Source organism: Vulpes vulpes, chromosome 15 (assembly GCF_048418805.1).
Source record: "Vulpes vulpes isolate BD-2025 chromosome 15, VulVul3, whole genome shotgun sequence".
In the NCBI taxonomy this organism is placed as follows: domain Eukaryota; kingdom Metazoa; phylum Chordata; class Mammalia; order Carnivora; family Canidae; genus Vulpes; species Vulpes vulpes.
Genome location: NC_132794.1, coordinates 42,570,222 through 42,595,489, shown reverse-complemented (window position 1 = coordinate 42,595,489; position 25,268 = coordinate 42,570,222). Strand labels below are relative to the sequence as shown.

Genomic DNA, 25,268 nt, shown 5'->3' with positions numbered 1-25,268 from the left:
TGAATTAGATTGTAATGTATGCAAGCAATTAAGCAACACTGAACTTGATTCACTGTGATGTCGAAAATGGCATTTTAAAAAATGAAAGTAGCTAAATTTGGCCCTGATAAAATATATAGCAGCAATGGGTTAGGAATTTTGCAGTTTTGCCCAAAGAGTCCAATCAAACAACCCATATATTAGGTGGCTGTTAACATGCTGGCAGCTGAATTTTTTACATCAGTTTCCAAGGTTGCACAGTAATTACATCTACTGTGAGTCATTTTTGCAGCATATTTTATAAAACTTTTACAGGTTTGCTGGGAAGGGATTATTCAAAGTCACCTTTTATAGATTCTGCCATGAATATTAGACAGTTCTTTGAAAATGTTAGTGTTTACCACTTGCATTGCTTCTGGTTTAAGTGTAGTTGGCATTTGAGGGTTTAGTATAGTATATGAGTGGAGCTTCCTTTTCTGTGTAGACCTTCTGTTCCCTAGCATTGCTAGTTTATGTTCCCACTGAGCTGCTGCCAGAACAAAATAAATCCAGTTGCCTTTTGCTGCTCAAGGCCAACCTAGCAACCACGGCAAAAAATTAGGCGTTCTGAGCATTTGTCCTAGGATGTCATTGGCGGGTGGTGATGTGCAGTTTCATGACCAATACGGTCCACAAAGCGTTGCCCATTTGAACGGCTGACTAATTTTGATTTAATATTTTGGTGCTTGCTCCTTATTCTTATTCCCAATTATATCCAGCCAGTTCCCAGAGATGTATTTAAGACTGTGATTGGATAAGCCGCTTAGCATAACTTTTAGATCCATTGCTTATTAAATCAAATGTGCTTTAGTTTATTCTCTTTGTATCAGTACATTTTCACACCTGAGTGAAAAGTCTTGGATGTTTCTTCAAATTAATATTCTAAACCTATATTATTACTGTATTTAGGGATGGTATTTCATTCTAGAACATAAGGGCCAGTTAAGAAATAAGATATTACAATTTGGGGGTGGTGCATGAGCTTACTGAGGGTGATGTCAGTATTGGAGTTGAAGATGGAAGAAGATAAATGGCAGTAAAGCTGGGGTCCTCTGGAAAACTAAAAGCCAAGAGAAAGGGAGCAGGCTGATCCTCTCTGCAGAAGTCATTAGCAGCTTCAGCACAGTCTACAGGGAAGCCCAAACACAGTGTGCCAACCGGAGTTCCAAAGGCTCGAGGTGAAAAGAGTATGGTTGGCACAGTAGAACTGACTTCCTTCACTCTGCTACTCATTCAAGGATCCCAAAAAACACATGTAATTTGGTTTTCTCTGCTTACTTTACTTCATCACCATTGCTGGAAGCATGGTTGTGAGCTCCATTAATACCTCAGCCTTTGCCACTTTGAAATCTTCTTGATTTACAAAGAACTAGCCCTGACTATTGTGCCATTTTTTCTGGGTTATATTTTTTTCCTCGCTTCTCCTCATTCAAAGGACACATTACTGAAAACAGATTTCAGACCATAAAATTTATAAATAGCAATTCCTGTATCTTTGGAAAACCTTTTTTTTTTTTTTTTAAGATTTTATTTATTTATTCATGAGAGGCAGAGAGAGAGAGGCAGAGACACAGGCAGAGGGAGAAGGAGACTCCATGCAGGGAACCTGATATGGGGCTCGATCCTGGATCTCCAGGACCACACCCTGGGATGAAGGTGGCGCTAAACCGCTGAGCCACCCAGGTATCCCCTGGAAAAGCATTTTAAAACTTCATTCATTCAACACATATATATTGAGTATCTGCTCTTCAGTGGAGATTTTTCTGGGCCTTGAGGATCCAGCGGTAAACAAGACAAAGATCTTGGAGCTTACATTCTGATGGAAGAGAAAGCTGATGAAACAATAAGTTATTCTAAGTGCAATAGAGATAAATAGAGCAGAGCAGGGGAGAAAGACAGGGTAGTGGCTATTTTAGATACAGTACTCAGGGGAAACTTTTGTGAAAGGTACCACTTGAACAAAGACCTGGATGAAGTGAGGGAGTGAACGCTGCAACACTGTGGGAGAAGAGTGTTTCAGAAGGAGCGACTGCTGCAGAGGCCCCAAGGTAAGAACAAGATTGGCATATTTAGAAGTAGGAAATATAGCCAGAGCAAATCAAATAAACAAAAAAATTGGACAGGAAATGGGGTGGAGATATAAACAGTGGCTGGATTATGGAAGACCTTCAGGTCATGCTTAAGTCATTAGATTTCATTCTGCACATCCTGGGCTACCACAAAAGTTTCTAGACAGAGGAAGTGACATTTTCTGACTTTTCTTTCTAAAAGATATTTCTGGCTTCTGTATGGAAGATACCTGAATTGAATTGAGGTTAAGAATATGGAAGAATGGAAACAGCAACACCCATTAAAAAACTTTGCAAAAGTATATGTGAGACACATAAGTGTCTTGGGCAAAGTTGCTAGCGATCCACATGTGAGAAATGTCAAGATTCAGGATACACTTCAAAGGAGGAAAGACCTGATAGGATTTGTTGGTGAATTTGGATGACAAATGTGGAGAGAGAGTCAAGGATGCTCCTGGCTCTCCTTCTGAGCAAGTGGGTACATAACAATGTCACTTATCAAATGGGTAGAGAGAGGAACAGGTTGGAAGGCAAAGGCAAAGGCGAAGCCATATGAATCAGCTCAGGCTGCAGTAACAAAATACTATAGACGGGGCTTAAACTTAAAACTTCTAGAGGCTGGGAAGTCTAAGATCAAAGTGTCAGCTGATTCTGTTTCTGGAGAGAGCCCTCTTCCTGGCTCATTAGATGGCTGCCTCCTCACTGTGTCCTCACATGGTAGAGAGGGAAGACAAGCATTTTAGTGCCTCTTAAAAGGGCACTAATGCCATCAGACTGGGACCCTGCCCTCATGATGTCATCTAACCATAATTACCTCCAAAAAGGCCTTCTCCAAATCTATCAATCATTCAAGTGATGGTGAGCAGATAGACACATGAGTGTAGACCTCAAGGAGAGTTTGAAGACAGACATAAAAATTGAAAAGGCATCCAGCATTTAGATTTTAAACCATAAAAACATTGAAAACACCGAGAGAGTTGAAGAGAGTTGAAGAGTTGAAGGCAAAGGAAAATATTAAGGACTGGGACTTATTTTAGAAATGAAAAACTTGGGGTGCCTGGGTGGCTTAGTTGGTGAAAGGTTTGCCTTCAGTTTAGGTCATGATTCCGGGCTCCCTGCTCAGTGGGGATCTGCTTTCTCTCTTGCCCTCTTCTTGCTCCTCCCCCTGTTTGTGTCTCTCTCTGTCAAATAAATAAAACCTTTTTGAAAAAAGAAATGAAAAAGTTGTTTGATTCAGCAAAGGAGACTAAGAAGGAGAAGTCTCTGAGGTACAGCAATGCTAATGGAACAAGGTATCTCAGAAACCAAAGAAAGAACATGTTTCAAGAAAGGGAGACAGCATAACTGTGTCAAATTCTGTTGGTTTAGTCAAGCAAGATGAAAACAAAGAACAAATCAGTAGATTTAGCTGGATGGAGAATTCTAGGGATCCCAATAAGACTGCTTCTGTGGAGCAATGAAGAAAAGAGCCTGAATAGAATGGGTTAGCGATAAAAGGAAGAGAAGAGGTAGATATGAAAAGTATAGACACAGAGCCTTTTGACGGTTTTACAGCAAACCCCAAGTAATGGCACAACAGGTAGAGGGGGATGTATGGTCTAGAGAGAAGTATTTTATTAATGGGAGACATTACAGTCTATATGAATGCCAACTAGGAATGATCCAGCAGAAAAGTAGAAACTTAAAATACAAGAGAAAGGTAGGATAAATGCAGAAGTGAAATCCGGGAATGGTCTGAGGGAGGGATCCTTGTTCCTTCCATGAGAACAGGCTCCCCAGTGTAAAGGAAGAGAAGACAGGGTACGTGGAGGCAAGATTTTGTAGCAGGAAGATGAAGTCATTCTCTTCCGCTTTCTCAAGTTTGAATGTAAGAGGCAAGATCACTAGTTGGGAGTGAAGAGAAGGGGGGAAGTGTTAGAAGTTGGAGAACAAAGGAAAGAGTGTGAGTGTGGAAGTATTAGCTTAGAAAATAGAAGAATAAATGACTAGATCAATGTAAGAAGATTCTCGAAGGCCCATTTAGGGCCAATGAACATAAATCTAAGATGCAACCAGTGAGCATTTCTCTATTAAAACGAAGTCAGCCAGTATGTTTTCCCAGCCACCTTCCTGTTTGGTGCAGGCAGCAAGTAGGTGGAGTTGGACTTGAAGAGGAAGAGGGTTTTGCTTGGTGAATAACATAGAAGTAGAGACAAATGACTTTTAAAAAATTATTTCCAGTCATCTTTTGCTAAAACCAATTTCCCTCCCGGAAACCCATTGTGTATGCTGGTATGTAGGCGTTCAACTTTCTTCTCCATCGTACCATAACTAAGAACTCAACAGCTGAAAAATAGCTTTCCCGAATAAGTACTATAATTTCTTCTATCTCTCGCTTATTTAATTCAAGTTGAGGACTCTATTTTTTTACCAATTTTTCTTACATACATAACAGCATAAGTTGTAGAGAAATAATTATGGATGTTATTAACATTGGTACTTTTGAGTTCCAAAACAACTGTTAGAAGAATGTTCAGAAAAATATGCTATTCATACAAGGAGGTTTATTTTAAATGATTCAGATTATATTTAGTGCATGCATAATTCCATGAAAACTACAAGTAACTTTAGGTTTATTGAAAGCCACGGTAAAGGTAGCAATTCAAATACTGATCAAACAAATCCAAGAAAAAGAATGTGTATACAGCCCAATCAAGGTATAAAAAGTAGAGATCTTAGTCCGTTTGAAATGTGGCCTTTTGGGGGCACCTGTGTGGGTCAGTGGTTGAGCATCTGCCTTTGGCTCAGGTCATGGTCCCAGGGTCCTGGAATTGAGTCCCACATCAGGGTCCCTGCAGAGAGCCTGCTTCTCCCTCTGCCTGTGTCTCTGCCTCTCTCTGTCTCTCATGAATAAATGAACAAAATCTGAAAGAAAGAAAGAGAAAAAGAAAGAAAGAAAGAAAGAAAGAAAGAAAGAAAGAAAGAAAGAAAGAAAGAGAGAGAAAGAAAGAAAGAAAGAAAGAAAGAAAGAAAGAAAGAAAGAAAGAAAGAAAGAAAGAAAGAAAGAAAGAGGAAGGAAGGAAGGTAGGTGGCCTTTTGGTCTCACTACCCCCCCCCCCCGCTTTTTTTTAATTTCTGCCCTTCTATCTCCTGTAAAGAGGAGTTGGGACACAAATTTCCACCGTTTTCCCATAAACTGGTAACATACAAATAAAGAATTGGATACTGTAGGAATACAGAAAACAAGCAGGTATCACAACCGGATTCTTGGCAATGTCAGATACCATTTTCTCTTCCTGCCTGGTTGGAATATGGTGGTATTTAAGTATCACTGCGGGATCCTACGACTTAAAATGAAAGGTTTCTGCTTTTGTTTTTTAATAGGAAAAGCAAAAAGATAATAAATGCAGAAGACCTGATGAGGGTTTTTTTGCTGGATGGATTTGGAGTCCTTCTCAGGGGATACCTTTGAGTTCTCACGCTGTAACACCATATCAAGGTGTAAAATTCAGGAAACAGGCCAGCTCCAGGCTCTTAGCTTAAAAAGGAGAGTGAAAAACAAAACTTTTCAATTCCTCTCTTCGTTGTCTAACTAGTTCACAAGAGCAGGGATGGCAACTGAGATTTGAGACGGATCCCCTAGTTCTGAACTCAGAAGCAGGCACTCAGTAGAGGCATCATCCTGAATGTCCCTTCATTAACTTGATTGTGCATGCATAGGAGTCTAAGGCTAAGACTGAACCCCAACCCCAGGGCACACTGGACAGGATTGAAAGAAATAAGGGAAAGGGATATTAAACACCATCTCTAGGATCTTCCATTTTAAGTTTCATATACTCTTTGTGCTTACTTATGATCAGTGATTCTTAACTTTGGGGAGTAAGTGTGGTCATGGATTTCTTTGAAAATCTAATGAAAGCTGTGGTAAACACACACACAATTTCATATATATACATACAATTTTGAAAAGGAAGCTCACACACCGAGATAAGAAATCACTGCATGATATGATCTTAGAAATGTAAGCAGCCAATAAGCTATTTATGGTGTGACATTCTGACTTTGATGTAAGGGTATAATGGTGTCTTGGGCACATGGTTTTGTAAATCTTTTTGATTCTTTTCATTAATTTGAAAGATTTATATGTTGAAACAGGAAAATTAGGAGCAACACCATCTGAAAAGTTAATAGCATGGTAAAAAAAATATGTATATATATATATATACACCATTGGAAAGAATATATATATATATATACCATTGGAAATATATATATATATATTTTTTTTTTTGGAAACCATCTCTGATGTGTTGAAGGCCTGACAATGTGTACTCACCATTCTTGCCCCAGTCTCGTGTCATGCTATAGAGCCTTTCTTTCTGAAACAGATTGTGTAATGATTCTGGGTAATCAAGATCTAATTTATAAACCCAAAAGTACAGTGTATCTTTCAAATGCCCCAGACTAAATGTTGTGACATCTCCAAAACACAGTTAGAAGAAGTGTTTTCTCCAGTTAAATATGCCTATTCAGGTCCTGTAAACAGGGCCTTAATTCTAAGCTGTGACGCTCAGAGAACTCTAACTCTGTCATACACATTTCTCTCATATATGTTTAGGTGAACACCTGTTTTCCACAAACACGGAGCACCTACAAAATTGTGTTTCTTTATTCATTGTCCACTGGGGCTTTTCTGTGCATCAGATTTTAAATAGCAGTCGGGGAATAGGGAAAAAGAATAATCAGGTCAAGACAGGTAATCCAGTCTCCAGATCAAAACAAAGGTAACAAGACAACCTTTCTCAGCCAGCTTGAATGAATTTACATCCCCTCATCTTTATTTCCTCCTCTCTCTCCCCCTCAAATAAATGTGCCCCACTCTATCCTGTACTGCTTATGCCCCCACCCCACCCCCACACAGAGCTGAACGTTCAATGGTGATGTTTTAACCTTAAACTACAAAAAGAAAATATCACAACTCTCCTCACATGTCATACGACTTCAGATAAGTGGATTCAAATGATAAAATTCCAGATGTTTAAAAAATGAAACATTTAGTTTATGTTTTCAAATGTCTCTTATCCTCTAAAAATAGCTTCCTCAAATCATTTCAATTTGGCCATTCACATGTTCTGCTTCCTTTTGCTTCCTTTTGTATAACATATGACAGAAACAGGTCTGAAATTTGAGCCCCACAAACCAGGATTTTCGTGTGTATGTTTTAAATTGCGTGTTCTTAAAGAAATCCTGACTATATTTCATTTTTAACATGGAAAAAAAAGGCATGGTTTCCTTAAATCTGGGCTAGGTCTGTATAAAAGAGAATCCAAGTATCATTAAGCATTCAGGATTCCCTTAATTTCTCAAATGTGAATGTCATTGGTGTTAAGGAAGACAAAGTCATTTAAGTTATTAGTCTGTGGAGGGGACCTCTGTCAGACGGCAAGTCTGCCCCATATCTCTCAGAAAGATAGGTGCTTCTGTAATATACTAACTCTCAAGGTAAATTTTATTTACGATATTTCAAACTATGCCCAGAAAATGTAAACATTTACAAATTGGTACAGGTCCAATTCATATTCGGTGAAACAAATATGATGTGATTTAAAGTAATAACGGAAATGGCTCATAAAACAGTGCCTTTCCCATGGAAGAATGTGTGATCCAAGCAAGATTCAACTTCACGTGTGGTTACCCTTTTTATGAATGTGGCCTAGTCTCCTCAAGTGGAGTGTCACTTTCACACTTTCAAATGTGATAAATGTCCTCTCGGCGTGTGTTTCACATGGGGAAGACCAAGCCCTTGGCTAACACCATGCAAGGCTTGGAGATGCATCGTTTCCTATAACCCTTTACCCTAGAGACACGTGGACCAGGGCAGTGCAATGAGGCAGCAAGAGCAGGGGACCAAGAGTCGACAGACCCATATCCCATCTCTGGTACTTTCTAACCAGGCAAAATTGGATGAAACCTTAAATCTCACAGAGTTTCAGTATGCTTCTCCATAAAATGGAGGGTAATTAGGCCTGCTGGGCTCATAGGGCTGTTAGGAGAATCGAATGAGATCATGTAAGTGAACACGCTTCAAAAACCGCACCACACACACACACACACACACACACACACGGTAGAAGAAAATCTGGATTCAAATTTTATAGTTCTCTGGTTCTTGTTTGAATTATGAGGAGTTTCATAAATCCAGTCCTTTTTTATGGTTGGCTCTAATACTTTATAATGATACAAAAAGGGATGGGAATATGCACTGTAATCATGCAAGAGAAGACCTGGTACTTTTTCTTTTCCATCTCAATTAACCCCCGCTGAAGGTCATAGACAGGCCAGAGCTAAATGTCCATTTTGTGATCTTGGCACACCTTCAAATGGAAAAGGAAGAAGTAGCCAGTTGTAGATTATTCAGTTTTCTGAAATACTGTAAGGAGAAAAGAACATTTTCCTCACGTGGCTCCCTCCCTTGTTCACATTTTTCTCAAATGAATAGATTTTTTTTTCCTGCTGTCTTCTTTGCCTCTTTGTCTCAATCAAACTTGTGAGTGTCTGATTATAATCACCAATGGTCTGTGATGTTTCTGCACGATATCTTATCATAGTGTAGGGCCAATGTGTCTCCAGGGACTCATAGGTTTGATAATGTTAAGGCTACTGTAAGTAAAAGGAACTTACTACTATAATAATCCCAATTTCATAACAGTTCAGGCAATTTGTCTTATTGGTGTTCCTTTCGGTCATAATCAAAATGTAAAAGCACAGCACTTTTTAAAGGTGTACCTCGTTTCACACTGGGTTAACATTGGTCACAGAGGGAAAATATCTCTATTTTACATGCAACAAATATTGTGTGAGCACCTACTATGTGCTGAGAATGATGAAATAAAACTAATGGCAGTAATCATATTAACTGTTGGTTGAGACCCTCCTACCTGCCAGATACAGGGCTAAGCTTCATATGAGTGATCTCATTTAAGCCTCACAGAAGCACCAAGAAGGAAGTATTCTTGGTCCCATTCACCAGTTGAAAGAATGAGACTGAACAAAGTTAAGTCACTTGTCTGAGCTCACCATTCGACAATTATTTATTGATTATACAGTCCTATACCAGCTGCCCCCTCCTTCCTCTGGAGAGCTAGGTCATATTGTCTTGAACTACTCAGTTGTACACCTTTTATATCCTAGTGTCTTCTCAAATTTTTGTTAATTCCCGTCTTCCTTCATCTCATGGGTTCTAGCTATGCCTCCCTCAAATTGGAAATTTCACTCTTTCCAGGTTTTCACAACCAAATCTCCCACATCAGGCATTCATGTCATCTGCAGAGTTTCTGAAGGTTTTGAGGGCCCCTGTGAAGGGGCTTATATTAGGCTACTCGTAATTTTCCATGTATTCATTTTCTTCCTCTGTCTGTGTCTCTTTCTCTCTCTCTCCTCCCTTTCCCTCCAGGACAGCCCACATTTTCCTTCCTTCCTCTTACAGAGCTCTCCTGCTCTTCCCAGTTCCTGGATCAGACACTAAACCCATTATGATGCTCTGCAGAACCAGAGGTCTCCCATTTCACCAGCATTATACTTCTCAGAAGGATGTTGCAATGACATAATGTGGATTCCTAATGGAAATTCATATTTGGTATTAAACCATGAGGGATAGTTATATATGCAAATATCAGCTCTGCATTTGGGTTTTTTTTTTTTTAAGACATTACTAAACAAAAGATAGGGTCCACTTCTACTGATTCTTAGACCAAAAAAAAAAAAAAAAATTCCAGCTTTAAAAATTGAAAGAAAAATACACCAAATACCCATGTGCTCTCTACCCTTAACTCTTGTTAAACATATGTTCTTTAAGTCCACTACAGCAGGGATTAGCAAATCTTTTCCATAAAGCATCAAACAGTATCTCTTACTCGGCAGGCCATGCGGTCTCAGCTGCAATGACTTACCCATCTTTCACGTGATGACAGCAGCTGTACCCAACCCAAAAGAATGGGCAGGGCTGTGTTTCAATAAAACTTTACTTACGAACGTGGAAATTTGAATTTCACAAAATATTTACGTCATGAAATATGCTTCTTCCTTTAGGTTTTCTCAACCATTTGAAATCTTAGAATTTAAACATCAAATCTATTCTTAGCTTCTTACATAAACTGGCTATGATGGCTGTAGTAGCCAACCCCTATGTCATGTTTGTGAAAGAGACAAACTAACCGTTGCTGGTTTTTTTTTCTCTGCCCTGCCAAAGCCAAATCTCAGAAGAGTTAACATACTTTCTAGGAAAAAAAAATGATACTCTTCCCCCTAAGTACAGCTAAGCTCATCACTTCTTACTCCTTCCTCTTACCTCAAAAATGCAGTCTGATGATTTCTCTGAGGAGATAGTTTTTGGACCACTTCTTTGGACCAGTGTCTCCTAAAGTGTGTACCCACAGAACTCAAACTCCCCTAGATTTTAATGTGTTACAAAAAAAATAATTAAAAAAAAAAGTGGAAGGGAGGATTTTATGCTATTTTACCAGTTAAGTCACTCACTGGAAGGAAGCTAAACATGTTTTCTTTTTATAGAATCTTAGGTTTTTCAGAGCTTTTAATATGCTGGTATCAATTATAACTCTCCAAGAGGATGGGACAGTAATCACTGATTCTTATCAGCCACCCAATTCTTCTTTTTTGAAGTATTTCCCTTTTTTGATCATATATTTACTTATTTGACAGAAAGACAGTAGGAAGAGCGGTAGGCAAAGGGAGAGGGAGAAGCAGGCTCCCTGCTGAGCAGGGCTCCACACGGGCTTCTGCTGTTCCAAATGTGGTCCAGAGATCAGCAGCATCAGCTGTATCCGGGAACTTGTTAAAAATTGTCAGGCCACACCCCAGACCTACAGAATCAGAATCTTCAATTTAAAATAACCCCCAGGTGTTTTAAATGCGCGTTAAATTTTTAAAAGACCGCCACAGACCGTAGTTTTGTAAATAATCCTTTAAGCTAAAGGAGCATCATAGATCCAGAAGCTAAAAGAAGTCATAGCATGAACTACTAGAAATCTTGGTTACTAGGAAGTAAAACCCATTTCCGTGAGTTAAAGTTGAGAAACTCAAACTAATTGCCTACATTTTTTTACTTCTCTTTTTCTCATTACATTCTGACTTTATTTCTCTTTTGCTTCTGTGGGTTTGGGAGAGCAGTAGAGAGACAAGGCGATCAAAAACTAAGCTTACAAAAGATGCAGTAAATGGCTCAATGTTCTGAATGTGTTCAAAGCCCTAAAAAAGAAATAACCATTTGGGAGCCAGAAATGTAAACTAGAAAAAAAGCCTCCGTTTTTGTTTGATTCTCAACAGAAACAGTAATCTTCTTAACCCTCATCTTTTAACAAATCACAGTTTTCTCAAGAAGCATCCAAATGTTATTATTTTTGTTCTTTTGAGTAAATACAATGATGTCCCAGGTAAAAGCCCTAGGACACATTCGTCACCACAAGCTTGTGTATTTAGGTAGGAATAATAGCTACATTTGACTGCTGTTTACTGTAAGATTTCTAAGGCTGTTGTATAAAATTTACAACACGTCCTTTGCCTTCTACACATAATATTAGTTTAAAACTATCATGATCCATGAGCATATAGTTTTCTTAAGTTTGTAAGTGCTTATTAGAAACAACCACTGTGGGGATCCCTGGGTGGCTCAGCAGTTTAGCGCCTGCCTTTGGCCCAGGGCGTGATCCTGGAGTCCCCGAATGGAGCCTGCTTCTGCCTCTCTCTCTCTCTCTCTCTCTCTCTCTCCCTCTCTCTCTCTCTCTGTCTATCATGAATAAATTAATAAAATCTTAAAAAAAAGAAAAAAAGAAACAACCACTGTAAAGTTCTGTGCTTCGCTATTGGCTGATACTGTTTGGAAACCAAATGAGATTCTTAAATGGGTCCATAGAAATTTTCATGACGTGCCACCAGTTCAGAGAGTTATGGAGATTTCCTCTACTGCTCTTCTCAAGCCTACCTTTTGTTTTTACTATTATTAAATTGCACCATATAATTAAAAAAAAGTTCCTGATTTTATTCTCCAGTTATAATTCTGGATCTATCATGCTGACACCTCAGAAAAAAATAATCTGATTTTAAAAGGCATACAGGAGGCGCAATTGAAAATAGCATTCACATTGTCTCTATTCACAAAAGTCTCCAATTTCCAATTTGCTGATCCCTTATGTAAAACAGTTTGTCATATAAGATCAAAAAGGCCTAAGACTCCCCATGGACAGACCCTCGTTCTCCTCAAAGAACAGCCACCGAGAGCCTTCTGCATTAGAGAGACGTGTGGGCCACAGAGCAGAACAAGCATCTGGGCCACATCTGTAGTCAACACGGATAGATCTACATAATAAAAATACGTCTGCACTCACCGTGCTGTGGAGGCCCTGAGAAGACCCCAACTCCAGCCATGATGCTCTGACACGAGTGTCGTGCACTGCTAGCCTGTGACACTTGAGCCTCAGCGCGCTCCAGGCAGAGCACTGAAGTGATCCTTGTTTGGACTTTCCCTGAAGCTCAGGGCTATCAGCGGTCACAGAACATACCTGCCCGACTGTGCCGACCTCACTTCCTGTAAAACGGAAGGAAACCTCTGGATGAAGTTGGCCATTCCAAACTAGTCAGCCACCAGCTCTCCCGTTAGGCATCTTCAATATAAGACACCAAGACTGAATTAGGCCTCAGGTCCTTCAAGGGCTACCGTGTGACCCAGGTGGATTGAATTGGGGCCTAAACAATATTTTCACCCTATGACTGCTCACCTTCCATCTTTTGGGATCTACCTCAGACTCTGCTGTTTCCATGAAATCATTTCTTACTTCCTCAAACTGATATTTCTTCCCCTTCTGAATCTCTGAAGTATGTTGTGTTTGCCTCAGGGCACATATGATGCTGCTCGGCCTCATCCTACGCTTATGTTCACACAGAGGTAATAATAGTACCTACTTCGTATGGTTGTTACGAAGATTATACCAGTAAATACATGTGAAGTTCTTAGAACAGCGTCTCACACACAGTACATGCTGTAGAAGCACTAGCTGCTAACATCATCATTTGCAATATTTAGTAGAAGGCCTTTCACACTTCACAATTTATAAAGCAATTTGTATTCTAGAACTTTCATGGTTTGGCTTTTTTTTTTTTTTTACATTTAAAGATTTGATCCATCTGGTGTTTTATTCTGATTAGCAAGGTAAAGTACATAACTCTATATTTCTCCACGTAGCTATGATCATTTATTAAGTCTACATTAATTAATTAGTGAGATTAACGATTACATTGATTAAGTACTCCCACTGATTTGAGATGCTGCTTTTACCACACACTAAATTCCTGTAGGTATTTTGAGACTCTTTCATATGCCAGAATGACACAACTCTTAAAGCTTTAAAGTTTGTTTCAATATCTGATAGGGACAGCCTCCGCCCCCTTCTCCCCACACTGATCTTCCCTGGGGACCCTTGCTTATTTGTTTTCCTAAGTGAACTTTAGGATTAGGGTGTATCATTTGGGGTAGCAGGGAAGGACAAAACCTCGCGGGTTTTCTAGGGGGCGGGGATGTTGTTACATTTACAAATATCTATTTTTGTTCTTGAACTTTCCTAAGTACATGGTTTGTCTTTACATTTGCTCCAAGTATACTTTTCTGTGTATCAGGAGCCTTTCCTCTATGGGTCTCTCACATTTTCTTGTTGAGTTTATTCCTAAATATTTTACATTTTTTGCTACTATTTTAATAAGTCTTTTCTTCAGTTATATCTTCTGTCTGCCTACATGAACACTTGCTTTCTTTTTCTGCAGAGTAAGTTAACATCAGCTATCTTCCTAAACTATCTTATTGTATATTGTGGTTTTTCAGCTGAATTTCTTGGGTTTTCCAGGCCTATAATCACATCATCTGCAAATAGTATAGCTTTGCATTCTCCTTTATAATTTTTATACCTACCTCCTATACAATCTTATGTCTTTCTCTTAAACACTTCAATTATGTAATTTCTTACATAATATATAAGATGAGTATTATGATCTTACATAACCACTTTCTTTTATATAATTGTGTTGCTCAATATCCCAGTCCATTGAGTATGGTGGTGGAGATCTTTGACTTGCATTTGACTTTAGGAAATACCTTCAGATCTCCCTATTCAGTTAGATGTTGGCTTTTGGGCTGAGATATATTTATTTTATTTAGTTAATGAAGTGTCTGCTGATTCCTTTCGCATTAAGTATTTTTAAAAGAATAGGTGTTTGACTTTGTCAATGGACTTTTCAGAGTCTGTGGAGAGGATTGTTATTTTTCTCCTTAGATTTGGAATATGATGAACAACACTAACCTTGTTTCCTAATATCGAACTGATTTCTGGCATAAATCTTCTCTCTATATACATACATGATTCTGTAACAGTGGGATTTTGTTTGATAATATTTTATTGTATTTTATACTAATATTTATAAGTGAGCTCTTTCTGTAGATTTCGTTGCACAATCTTTGCCTAGATCCATTATTTCATAAAGAGAGAGCAAAACAATGATATTATAATTCTATCACTTATTTACCAATCATTAATTCCATTCATTATTAGATAGGATACTTTATAAGGAGAAACTTTTCTTCATCAACTATTTGGTTATACTAAGGTCTAGCTTGTACCGAAAAGGCAGGTTGAATGCTGCATTTACTATTTTTGAGAATATGAGTTGCTTTCCCAGGATTCTCCAAAGAAAATCAGTGAGGTTTTGTGGATTTCCTTTAGTATTTCTATGAACTCATGGATTTTTTTATTCGATGTGTTTTAGTCATTGCCATTATTATTCTTATCAATACTTAACTTGTCCCATTTTTTTTGGCCAATGAAAGTCACTTACCTTGGCGTCAGGGTTTTTGATGATGTCCCTGCTTTCTTGTGGATCAAGGTTTCCGGATTCATCTTGCATAATTTACTTTCTTCTGAACCCAGAACACCCAGATCATCATATTCACCCCCGCTCAGCCTTTAGATTTTGTCCTATGAGAGAATGCATGACCTTGGCAACGCAACTCAGCTTATGCTGAACCTGCAGAACCAGCAGTTGGAGGCTTTGTATTGACTGCACTCACCATAGCAAGGTCTTCGGTCCTTCCTGGAAGGAGATCTGGATAAGCATCCCTCTATTCACTACACATGTCAATGTTTAGACTGAGGCACACAGGAGACCCAGCCAACTTTCTAATTTTAAATAACTGGATGGATGGTAGAAATAATGGAGAGAAAATAATAATACTGAATTATTAGATATTTTGAGATAATGTATACATTCAATCTATATGTGAATCAAACACATTCTAAAAAAGATGTTAATATCAAGAAACTAATACGTAATGTTCACCGAAAATATGGAATGTATAGAATAAATTATAACTAGCTATAATGGGAAGTCAAACTACAGTATAGTTTAATAGCAAGTAAAGTAAGTGAAAGAAAAATAAAATAATCTCACTGTGAGTTTAAAAGAAACGGCAGGAATAGATATAGAGGATTTTTAACTATTTAAATTTTCCTATATTCTTATTTATCCCAAGCTGCCATTGGTCTTGTTATTTAACTCACCCATTATTTCTTCTGAAACAATTGCATTATAGTAAGAGTAGATAAATATAACCCTGGAGTACTATAGATCACTGAAATGTTGATTTCTTTAAACAAAAAGAAGTATCAAATCAAGTTAGTTTCTAGATTGCTGTTCTTCTGGGCATTGGTTCATTGTTCAGAGCTGTCAAAGGGTCTTGTCACTCGCAAGCTCCTCTGACACGCAAGACTAATTGTTTGTAGCCCAAGGCATTTCATGACCCACTTGTAAAGGCATCAAGACAAGCATCTTCTGAATTATGTGATCACTCTAATTCTTCTATATTAATGGCACCATAATGCTGCTTTAAATTCCTTTGTTTTATGTTAGTAATTCTCACTCACCTGCTGGGGTTTAATCAAATACTTGCTCTACCTACAGATGATTCAAATCATTTTCAGACCATCTGTGTTAGTGATTTTCGGATGCATTTTAAAGCTATTCATATTTTGGATAACGTTCAATGAAAAGCATAAAAAGCATCTTAATCTTTGTTCCAAATGTCTCAAAAGTCCATATATAAGAGGTCTTTTTCCAAATTTCTCCAGCCTGTAGTGACCTGGCCACCTTCAAAATCCTGGAGAACTCTTCTGAATGGCTGATTCATCCATCACAGCTTCTGCTGCCTGGTAAGATCTGCAGTTTTCTATTGTTTACCCTGTCTTGCTAACTAGCTTGAAGACCTCTAAGGGCACAAATTGTCTCATACTGTTTTTGTTTTTGTTTTTTTAACATTCCAGGTGCATAGCATAATACCCTGTATAATTTTTCAAATGTGGTCAAATATTTACTAATACTATAATAAAGTGGGATGGCATTGGGGTTAAGAGAAGAGCCTCTGGGAGGCCTGAGTGGCTCAGTGGTTTAGTGCCTGCCTTCCGCCCAGGGTGTGATCCTGGGGTCCCAGGATCGAGTCCCACATCGGGCTCCCTGTGTGGAGCCTGCTTCTCTCTCTGTCTCTCTCTCTGTGTGTCTCTCATGAATGAATAAATAAAATATTTTCTAAAAAAAAAGAGAAGGTAGGTAAATAAATAAATAAATAAATAAATAAATAAATAAATAAATAAATAAATAAATAGAGATGAGCCTCTGGGAGCAAGCTGCCTGGGCTAAAAAGCCAGCTCTGCTCCATAGGAGCTCCATGACTGTGGACAAGTTCCCTAACCTCCCTGCTTCTCTGTCTTCTCAACTGTGAAACAGGGGTAATGTTCTATCTATTCACTGAATTGTTAGAGGAAGAAACGGGTTAATATATGTCCAGAATTTAGATCAAATGCCATATAGAAAGTACTGTATAAATGTTTGCTGACAAGGAATATGACCTCTATTTAGCCCTTTATAGCTTGATTTATTCAATCATGTGACCCTGCTGTATGTAATATACTTAACCAGTGTTTCCTTCAGAAAGAAAATGAGGAGCATCTTCTCCACTTTTGTTTCTCTGGAGTTAGCTACAACTGCCCTCAAGACCTCTATGAACAGACTAACATTAATGCTAGAGTGGCAGGACAGTCTGATGAGCTACTTGGTGGCATGTTGGAATGTAAAGTAATGGCGGACATTCACCAAACAAATACCATTTTTAAAAATTTGTTTGTTTATTTGTTTGTTTGTTTTAAGTAGGCTCCACACCCAGCATGGAACCCAGTGTGGGGATTGAACTCAACAACCCTGAGCTGAGGTCAAGAGTCAGATGCTAAACTGACTGAGCTGCCCAGGCGCCCCTGAAGAACAGTATTTTAAACAAAGGAACCTCGCCAATTTAGAGGTTTAATATGCTGTTCATATGTAGAACAAAGCAATGTTAAGACATTATAATGACAAACATTGTAAAGTCTCTCAAATTGCTAAAGTCTTTAGCAGCACTGTTAGTAGTACCTCTGGACTATGGCAAATCAAAATGATTATTCGAGGTAAGAGAGGGAAGGGTTAGAAAGAAAAGGGAAAGAAGATACAGAGGGCAAAGAATGGTATAAAATAGTGGAAGAGATCACACTGAAATAATGCAGAGCTGAAAACAAAGTGTCAGTTTTCCTCTCCCCTCCCCATAATATCCAAAAGAAAAGGTACCATGTAGACTACGAATATGAAAGTATTCAAGAAGAAAATAAGGAGAACTTAGAAATGAGAAAAGGAAATGTTGAAATAGACACGAGGTACCCCATCATTTAAGTAACCAGGTAGTCTTGACAGTCTTAAGTTTTGATACCACATTTTCTGAAACATTCTGTGATCAGAAATGTTTTTAAGAACCAGAAATGGAAGATTATTGCAGTGGGAACTTTTAAAATGATTCCTCATGAACTTTCCTTGTTTTGTCTATCATAAAAGTAATATATATTCAATGAATAAAACTTTGAATAAGTGCTCAGCCCTGTATGTACACATGTATGTGCATGCATGTGCACACACAGGTACAAAAAAACTATAAACCCTTTACAAATCCATCTAACTTTTATATACATTATGGTGTTTGCCTTTCAGTGTTTGGAGTTTTATTTAGGTACACCTCAATGAAATATTACACAAATACTATTGCAAAGCGGGTCTAAGTGTTTCATTATGCTATTTATTTTTAAATCATTCCTTATTATAAAAATGAAACCATTCAGAGGGGCCTAGGTGGCTCAGGTGGTTAAGCATCCAACTCTTGGTTTCAGCTCAGGTCATGATCTCAGGGTGGAGAGATGAGGCCCTGCATGGGGCTCTGGGCTCAGTGCGGAGTCTGCTTTTCTCCTTCCCCTTCTCCCTCTGCCCCTTCTCCCGCTCATGAACTTGGGCTCTCGCTCTCTCTCAAATAAATAAATAAATCTTAAAAAAAAAAAAAAAACTATTTAGGAGAAGTGTTTTCATGCCTCAAGATGGATAAACAAATATACAGATAGAATTATCTCCAGCCATCCTTTTCAGAGTGCACAAATACAGTTGTTTTTTGATTGCTGGCTAAGGTCACTACTTCAGAACCTGGAGCTATGTTCCTACTGTGGGCTCCAGTGAAGCCAATCATTGTTCATTAAAGATTCAGGACTATATTGTGGCAAAGGGAGAAATGGCAAAAGAGTTCTGACAGACGGAAAGGATCTGCCACACGCAGACAGGAACAGGGACCGTGCATCTTCGAGCAAGTGCATTCTGAGCTTTCTAGGGGGCTGCCAGCAAGAGCTCCCAAGAAGTCTGTTCACCTTCTATCTCCTCCAAAGGATAGTCAATGCTAATCGCTGGTTTTCCGGATTCCTGCTCTGTGTGATTTACATATAGAGGAACTTCAGTTAAAGGACACCAGGAAAGCAAAAAACAAACAAACAAACAAACAAAAACAAAAAACTCACTGTGAGTGTCAAATATGTAAAACATAGCACCTCCCTACTATGAAATCTAACATAATCTCTGGGAAATGCGTGTGTGTACATAAAAGACCAAAATTTACCAAAGAACGTTAAAAGAGGTTATCTCTACATTAAGGTAGGTTTACAGATGATTTAGGTTTTCTTCTTTATAAATTTCTGATATTGCAGGAAAAACATATTATAAGAAGACAGAATAATAATTATTTTAATAACCTAGAAAATAAAGGAGATTAAGGTAAAATTAGCCCTAAGGTTAGTGTTATTTCCCTATAATTAGATCTCAACAACTTCTGCCTCATAAGCCTTAAAATTCAAAAAAAGAAAGAAAGAAAGAAGAAAGAAGAAAGAAAGAAAGAAACAAACAAACAAACAAACCAAAATTCATTAAAAATAATTCATTATAGAAAAAGCATTTTCAGTGTTTTTATTTTATTTATGTTAACATTTGTCAGGTTCTAACTAGGCCAGTGACTCAGTTCCTAAATCTCTTGGTTTATCAGTATGGTTTAGTTAGCCCAGATTAACAGTTGTGGAAAACTCCTATTTATCAGCACGAGTTTGAAGTAAACTGAGTTGGACTTTTGAGAGAAAGAAGAAAAATCTAATTCCCAGGGTTGTTGAAAAAGATATCAAACCAAAGATAACTTTCTGATAAAATAATATGCATTTAGGAGGTGATAGAAAGTAAGATTTCTTGAGAAATGACCCCTAAAATAAGAACATAATTAAATTAATATTTAACAAGTAAAATTTAAAAATTAAATTCAAGAACCCTAAGGCAACTTCTAACCTGAAAAATCATTAAGAAGTTAGTAGCTTGGTAAAGTTATCGTTAATAAAACAGATTCCATTCTTTCTGAATTGTTTATACTGCTTTTTAATAGAATTATATATGCTATTTACAGTAAGTAATTTCCAACTACATTAAGTCTCAGAGTTATCTGTGTTTGGGGGCTTTTCTTTCTTATATCGTTCTTCATTATTGTAGCTTTTTGTTTAGCTTTTTGGTCCAGTTTACATCAAATTTAAGTTCAAGTATTTCTTCCATGGTTCTCACAATGAGCCTGCTTCAGGGAAAAATGAGGGTAAGACCCAGTCACATTCCCCTTGTGTTGCTATGATGAGATTTAGATTTACACCAGGTATATTTTCAATCTTAGTTCATTTAAAGTTGATCATAGCAGGCCATGAATTAACTCCAGGTGCCTGCATTTTGAATATTCATTTACACCCCACTTTGCCTGTGAAATGTCACAGTGAGAAAAACAGCCCAAGGTCCTTTCCAACAAAGTGAGGAAAGTTAGGATTGAAGACCCATTTTGGAGGTCTTATGCCTGGGGGGCAGGTGAGATTCCTGAAAGCGGTAAAAGAAAGGACTATCTGCTGTTTGTATTTCCTTAATCTCAGAAATTAGAATTTCCTCCACCCTTGGAGGGATTTTTAGAGTAGAAATTGCTGCCTGGATTAAACTGTTTCTCTGCTAATCCTTACAAGGGCCACATAATCTTTGAGAAACAAGGAAAATGAAATGATTACAAAGTTGCTATGAAACGCTGACTAGAAAAGCCTGTCCTGAGGGCTCTGAAATATTTGCTTCCTGAATTTGCCCAACATTGTCTTCATGTGTCCTCAGTCCTCTTTGCATTTATGCCATGAGTCCAGTTCCCACCTCAAAAAGAGCTTGCCAGCCCTGGGGTCTCATAATAAAGACAAGGTGTGTACACACGCACCCCACACCCTGAAGCAGGACCATCCTGTCTGGGCCTCCCCCGAGGAGGGATGGCCAGCTGGAATGTGGACATGGCCACCAAACACTACACTACATCATCTGACCTGGTTTCCCTCCTCGCTTCAGATTTCAGGCATCTCTGCCTGGGCCCCAGTCTGTTTAAACTCACACTAGCACTTCAACAAAACCGTCATATCTTTATAACACTTTTAAAATATAAAGTTTTCAAGGATTTTTTTTTTCTTAGAGTAGTACATATATTGAAATAGCTGTATAGCTTTGCCCAGTAATAAATAACTCCTTGGAAAAAAAAGAAACGCTTAAGATGGATATTCTGCAAAACTCCAGAATTATTGTGAAATCACATTTTTATCTACCATTTTTAGAGCCCATTTGATTTATCCCAGCTTGGCATATTAGAATAGACATGGGGATACAAACAGCCTGATAGTTAAAATTTTGTCTGCATATGAATCTCCTCTGGCTTCCTTCTCTGCCAGGAAAATTTTTCCTGTTGTCAGTCAACTGATCCTAATATCTTCTTGGAACAGAGCAAACATTTTAAAGTGCAAAGCAAAAGTCCTCCCCCGGCCCTGGAGAGGAAACTTTTTTTTTCTTCCCTTGAGCTGTTGATGTCTTTAAGAGAAATGGCTTTAGCGGGTTCAGTCAGATGATAGAGGACACAGTTAACTCCATATAAAGGAAAAATGTTTGAACACCAGTACCACTGATTTTCAGGAAGGTTTATTTGGGTAACATTTGTTTAAGAAGATAATCTGAGTCATAAATTGCATATAGTGAGTGGATCCCTCTTAAACAATAGCAGAAAGACAGTTTTGTTATTTTGGACTTTATATCTTTGCTTTGGAAAAGCCCTGTGTTATTATGCATTTTGAAATATTTTATCCACTAAGGAACTCAAGCCTCTCAATCATGGACTGCATTGCTTTAATTAACTGATTATTTCCAGTTCTTTTTAGAGTTTTGGTCAAAATTAGTTTGAATCTACAGAAGAAAATGAAGACATGACTTTATCTTAAACCTTAGTGAAGGGTTTTGTTTTAAGGTAGAAAAAGCAAGTCTTCTTAGGAAGCTTTATGGTAATTGATCTAGAGTCTCTGAGCTTATTTCAGCCAGTATCCCAACACACATTATTTTAACTGTTGGCTAAACATAAATTGATAAAAAAAATAGTCACCAGTGAGAACAGAAACACAGTAGTGATGGTCACTGAAAAGCGATTTAAGCCAAAAAAGAAAATAAACCCCAAAACTATGACAGAGTGTCTATAGAGCTCTTCACTGATCTTGTATTTTAGAAAAATGAAGTCTGTGTTAGGAATGATTCACGGGCTGGATAGGAAAGTGGTTGGAGGCTGATTTAGGGTGGAGAAAAAAAGCACAGGAAACAGCAACATCCTATAGAATTTCTTGTGAGATTTTCGTTTTCATTATCAATTTGGGCTTAACAGAAATAAAATATTTTAGCTCAATTTAAATAAAGTGACAGGTGCCCAAAGTGAGACTATAAAATTATTTCAGGATTCATCAAGATATTGTCTTATTTGAAAGATGTTTGGGTAATAATAGCTGTATTATGAAGGGTTCTCCTGAGGAATAGGCCCCATAGGAGATATAGCTATCATCTATCTATTCATCCATCCATCTATCCATCTGTCCATCTGTCTAGATATATAGGGAGAGATTTTAAATAATGACTTCCACGATTCTGGGGGCCAGAAAGTCTGAAATCCACAGGGGAGGCCAGCAGGCTAGAAATTCAGCTAAGAGTTGATGTTGCAGTCTTGAGTCCAAAATCTGCAATGGAGGCCAAGAGATGGGAAGCTCAGGCAACGTTTCCATGTTGCAGTATTGAGGCCCAACTGTTTTTTCCTCAGCAAACCTTTAACTAATTCGTTGAGGCCCACTCCCATTATGGAGGGTAATCTCCTCTACTCAAAGTCTACTGATTGTAAATGTTAATCCTTCATTCCTTCATCTAAAAATTCCTTTCATAACAACATCTAGACTAGTGTTGACTAAGTGACTGGGCACTACAGCCTAGCCAAGTGTACACATCACAATAGCTTTAGCAACTGTCCTTAACTTTCTACATTTTAATCTCTCATTGTGTCTATTAAGTAAAATGTTAAATAGTATTGGAGTTTTGTGTGTCTCTGTGTGTGTGTGTGTGTGAAAGTTTGTGCCATATGCCCAGTATCACTGGTGTGTTTCTAACTTACACTTGTAAAACAGGTAGGCACTGCCACAGCACTTCTCCTGCAACTTTCCAAAGGAATATAATCTGCACATTGCAAACACTGCAGTTGAATATACCTTCAGTGATAACATTTAAAGAACTCTACTCCAGATTCTGAATAATATAGCCAATATCTTTAAAGGGGAAGGACTTACACATAAAAGAAATAAATGGTCTATTAAGGATATATGACTTCAGCAACTTAGGCAATGATCTTTTGTCCTTCGTTTTAATACTAGCAAGATAAAAATAATATATTAGAAATTTCATTCAAGCCACTGGCATCAATTTTCAAAAGTGACTGCTTAAACTTTAAATGCTTTGTTTTTGTTTCATTTTATTTTTTGTTTTTGCTCATGTTTATGTTTGCAGAGTGAGTCATTCGGTTGGTTGAGTAATTGGTTGATTTTTTAACTCAAGTACTTCATTTATCAAGACTAGAAAAAAAGCACCTATGAATATAAATGGAAATTTAGAGAATGATTTTGAAGATAATGATCATAGATTTTAGTTGATTTTATTGGAAGTCCCATACCTTAATGAGGATAAACAATTTCACTGGCTCCTATAAAGTAATGTAGTTTTTTTCTCTTCAATATTCACCTGTGTATTGAAATTGGATGATAAATAGGAGAGTTCTTATAGGTGAGAAATCTGAAATGGGCCTCATAAGGCTAAAATCAAGGTTTCAACAAGTCTGCATTCCCTCAAGAGGCTCTGAGGGAGAATCTGTACCCTCATCTTTTTCAGCTTCCAGAGGCCACCAGCATTCCCTAGCTCAGGGCCCCTCCCTCCATCTTCATCAGCAGTGACATCAGGCTGAGCCCTTTTCACACGACCATCCCATCTTGCTGGGTCTCTCTCCTCTGCCTTCCTCTTACATTCCCACCTATAAGAGCTGCAACATAATAAATTTGCGTTGCTTTAAGCCACTGAGTTTGTGGTAATTTTTTATAGCAGCTATAAAGAAATTTCTATAAAAGAAAAAGAAAAGAGAAAGACTGTAAAGTATGAAGAGGATAAAATAATCCTTAAGGATAAAGCTAGAAATTTCTTTGTACGTATTTTCAACTAAAACAAGTTTATTTGCTAACTGAGCAAAGAAAGATAATGCTCTTATTTGTGAGCTTTGACTATAATAGGCATATATACCAGTCTGAATACCTATAAAAGGAGATGTGAATATATGCCACCAAAGTTAAATATTTAAATTGCTAATATGATTCTCCAGGTGGGACCAATCGAATCACACATGTTTCCCCATCTTGAGGTCAGTTGATTAGGAACTTTAATTCCATCTGCAACCATAATTCCTTCTTGCTATATAACCTCACAGACTCACAAGTTCCAGGCTTTAGGACATGGACATCTTTGCAGGGGCCATTTTTCTGCCCTGTGAGTTAATAATTCTTGAAGCTAGGTGAGGGGCACATAAGGGTTCATTATACTAATCTATCAGTTTTTATAGATTTTAACTTTTCCAAACTAAAAAGGTAAAACATAAATAAATTTAAGACCTTATATTATCCAAGGAATTGTGCCTAGAAGAGAATTCTAAATTCAGTTAAAACCTTATTAGTATTCAGCCTCTTTGGAAATTTCCATATTTATTTCCAGTGAGCTATTTGAAAAAAAGAAAAATAATGCAACAATTTTAAAACTTAAAAGTATAAAAATATAGGCATACATTTTGCTTCTAGCAAATAGCTCTTCCTTAGATTTAATCTTCACTCCCCACCTTGAAAAAAGTTTTAAAATATTTTTTTAAAAATACTCATTACAGATTCTTAGAACTTTTAGGTTTGTAGAGCTCTTTCATATCATCTGGTCCAAGTACTCTCTGACATAGGACTTCCTGCCAAATGATTATCCACACATTGAACATCTCCAGAGATGGGGGATGGGAATCACACCCTCCAAAGTAATTTGTTTCATCTTGGACAACTACAGTAATTAAGGTTTTGTGCCATTGATATAGCTATGAAGAGTAATTATAGCACTACTTCTACATAACAGTCTACAGATATTTGAAAGAAACTCAGATGTCATCCCAAGACTAAATACCTTTAGATCCTCTGGGCATCTGTGGAAATCCAAAATTGCTAAAAAATAAAGACTGTGTCCCTGATGAATATTTTATTGGAGGGATATTTGTCACTTTAAGTGAAATTTCCTTAACAACTCATGTATCTAATAAGTTGAATCAAAATACATTGGAAAAATCTAGAGAAG

At 37.7% G+C, this 25,268-nt stretch overlaps 1 long non-coding RNA gene across 1 annotated transcript in view; it reads left to right on the top strand.

Moving 5' to 3' along the window:
* LOC112919923 (uncharacterized) overlaps positions 1-25,268 on the top strand; it is a 185,569-nt gene that overhangs the window by 83,662 nt on the left and 76,639 nt on the right. Inside the window, exon 3 of the long non-coding RNA XR_003234985.2 lies at positions 16,250-16,330. This is a non-coding gene — a long non-coding RNA (uncharacterized lncRNA). The remainder of the gene's footprint in view (positions 1-16,249; positions 16,331-25,268) is intronic.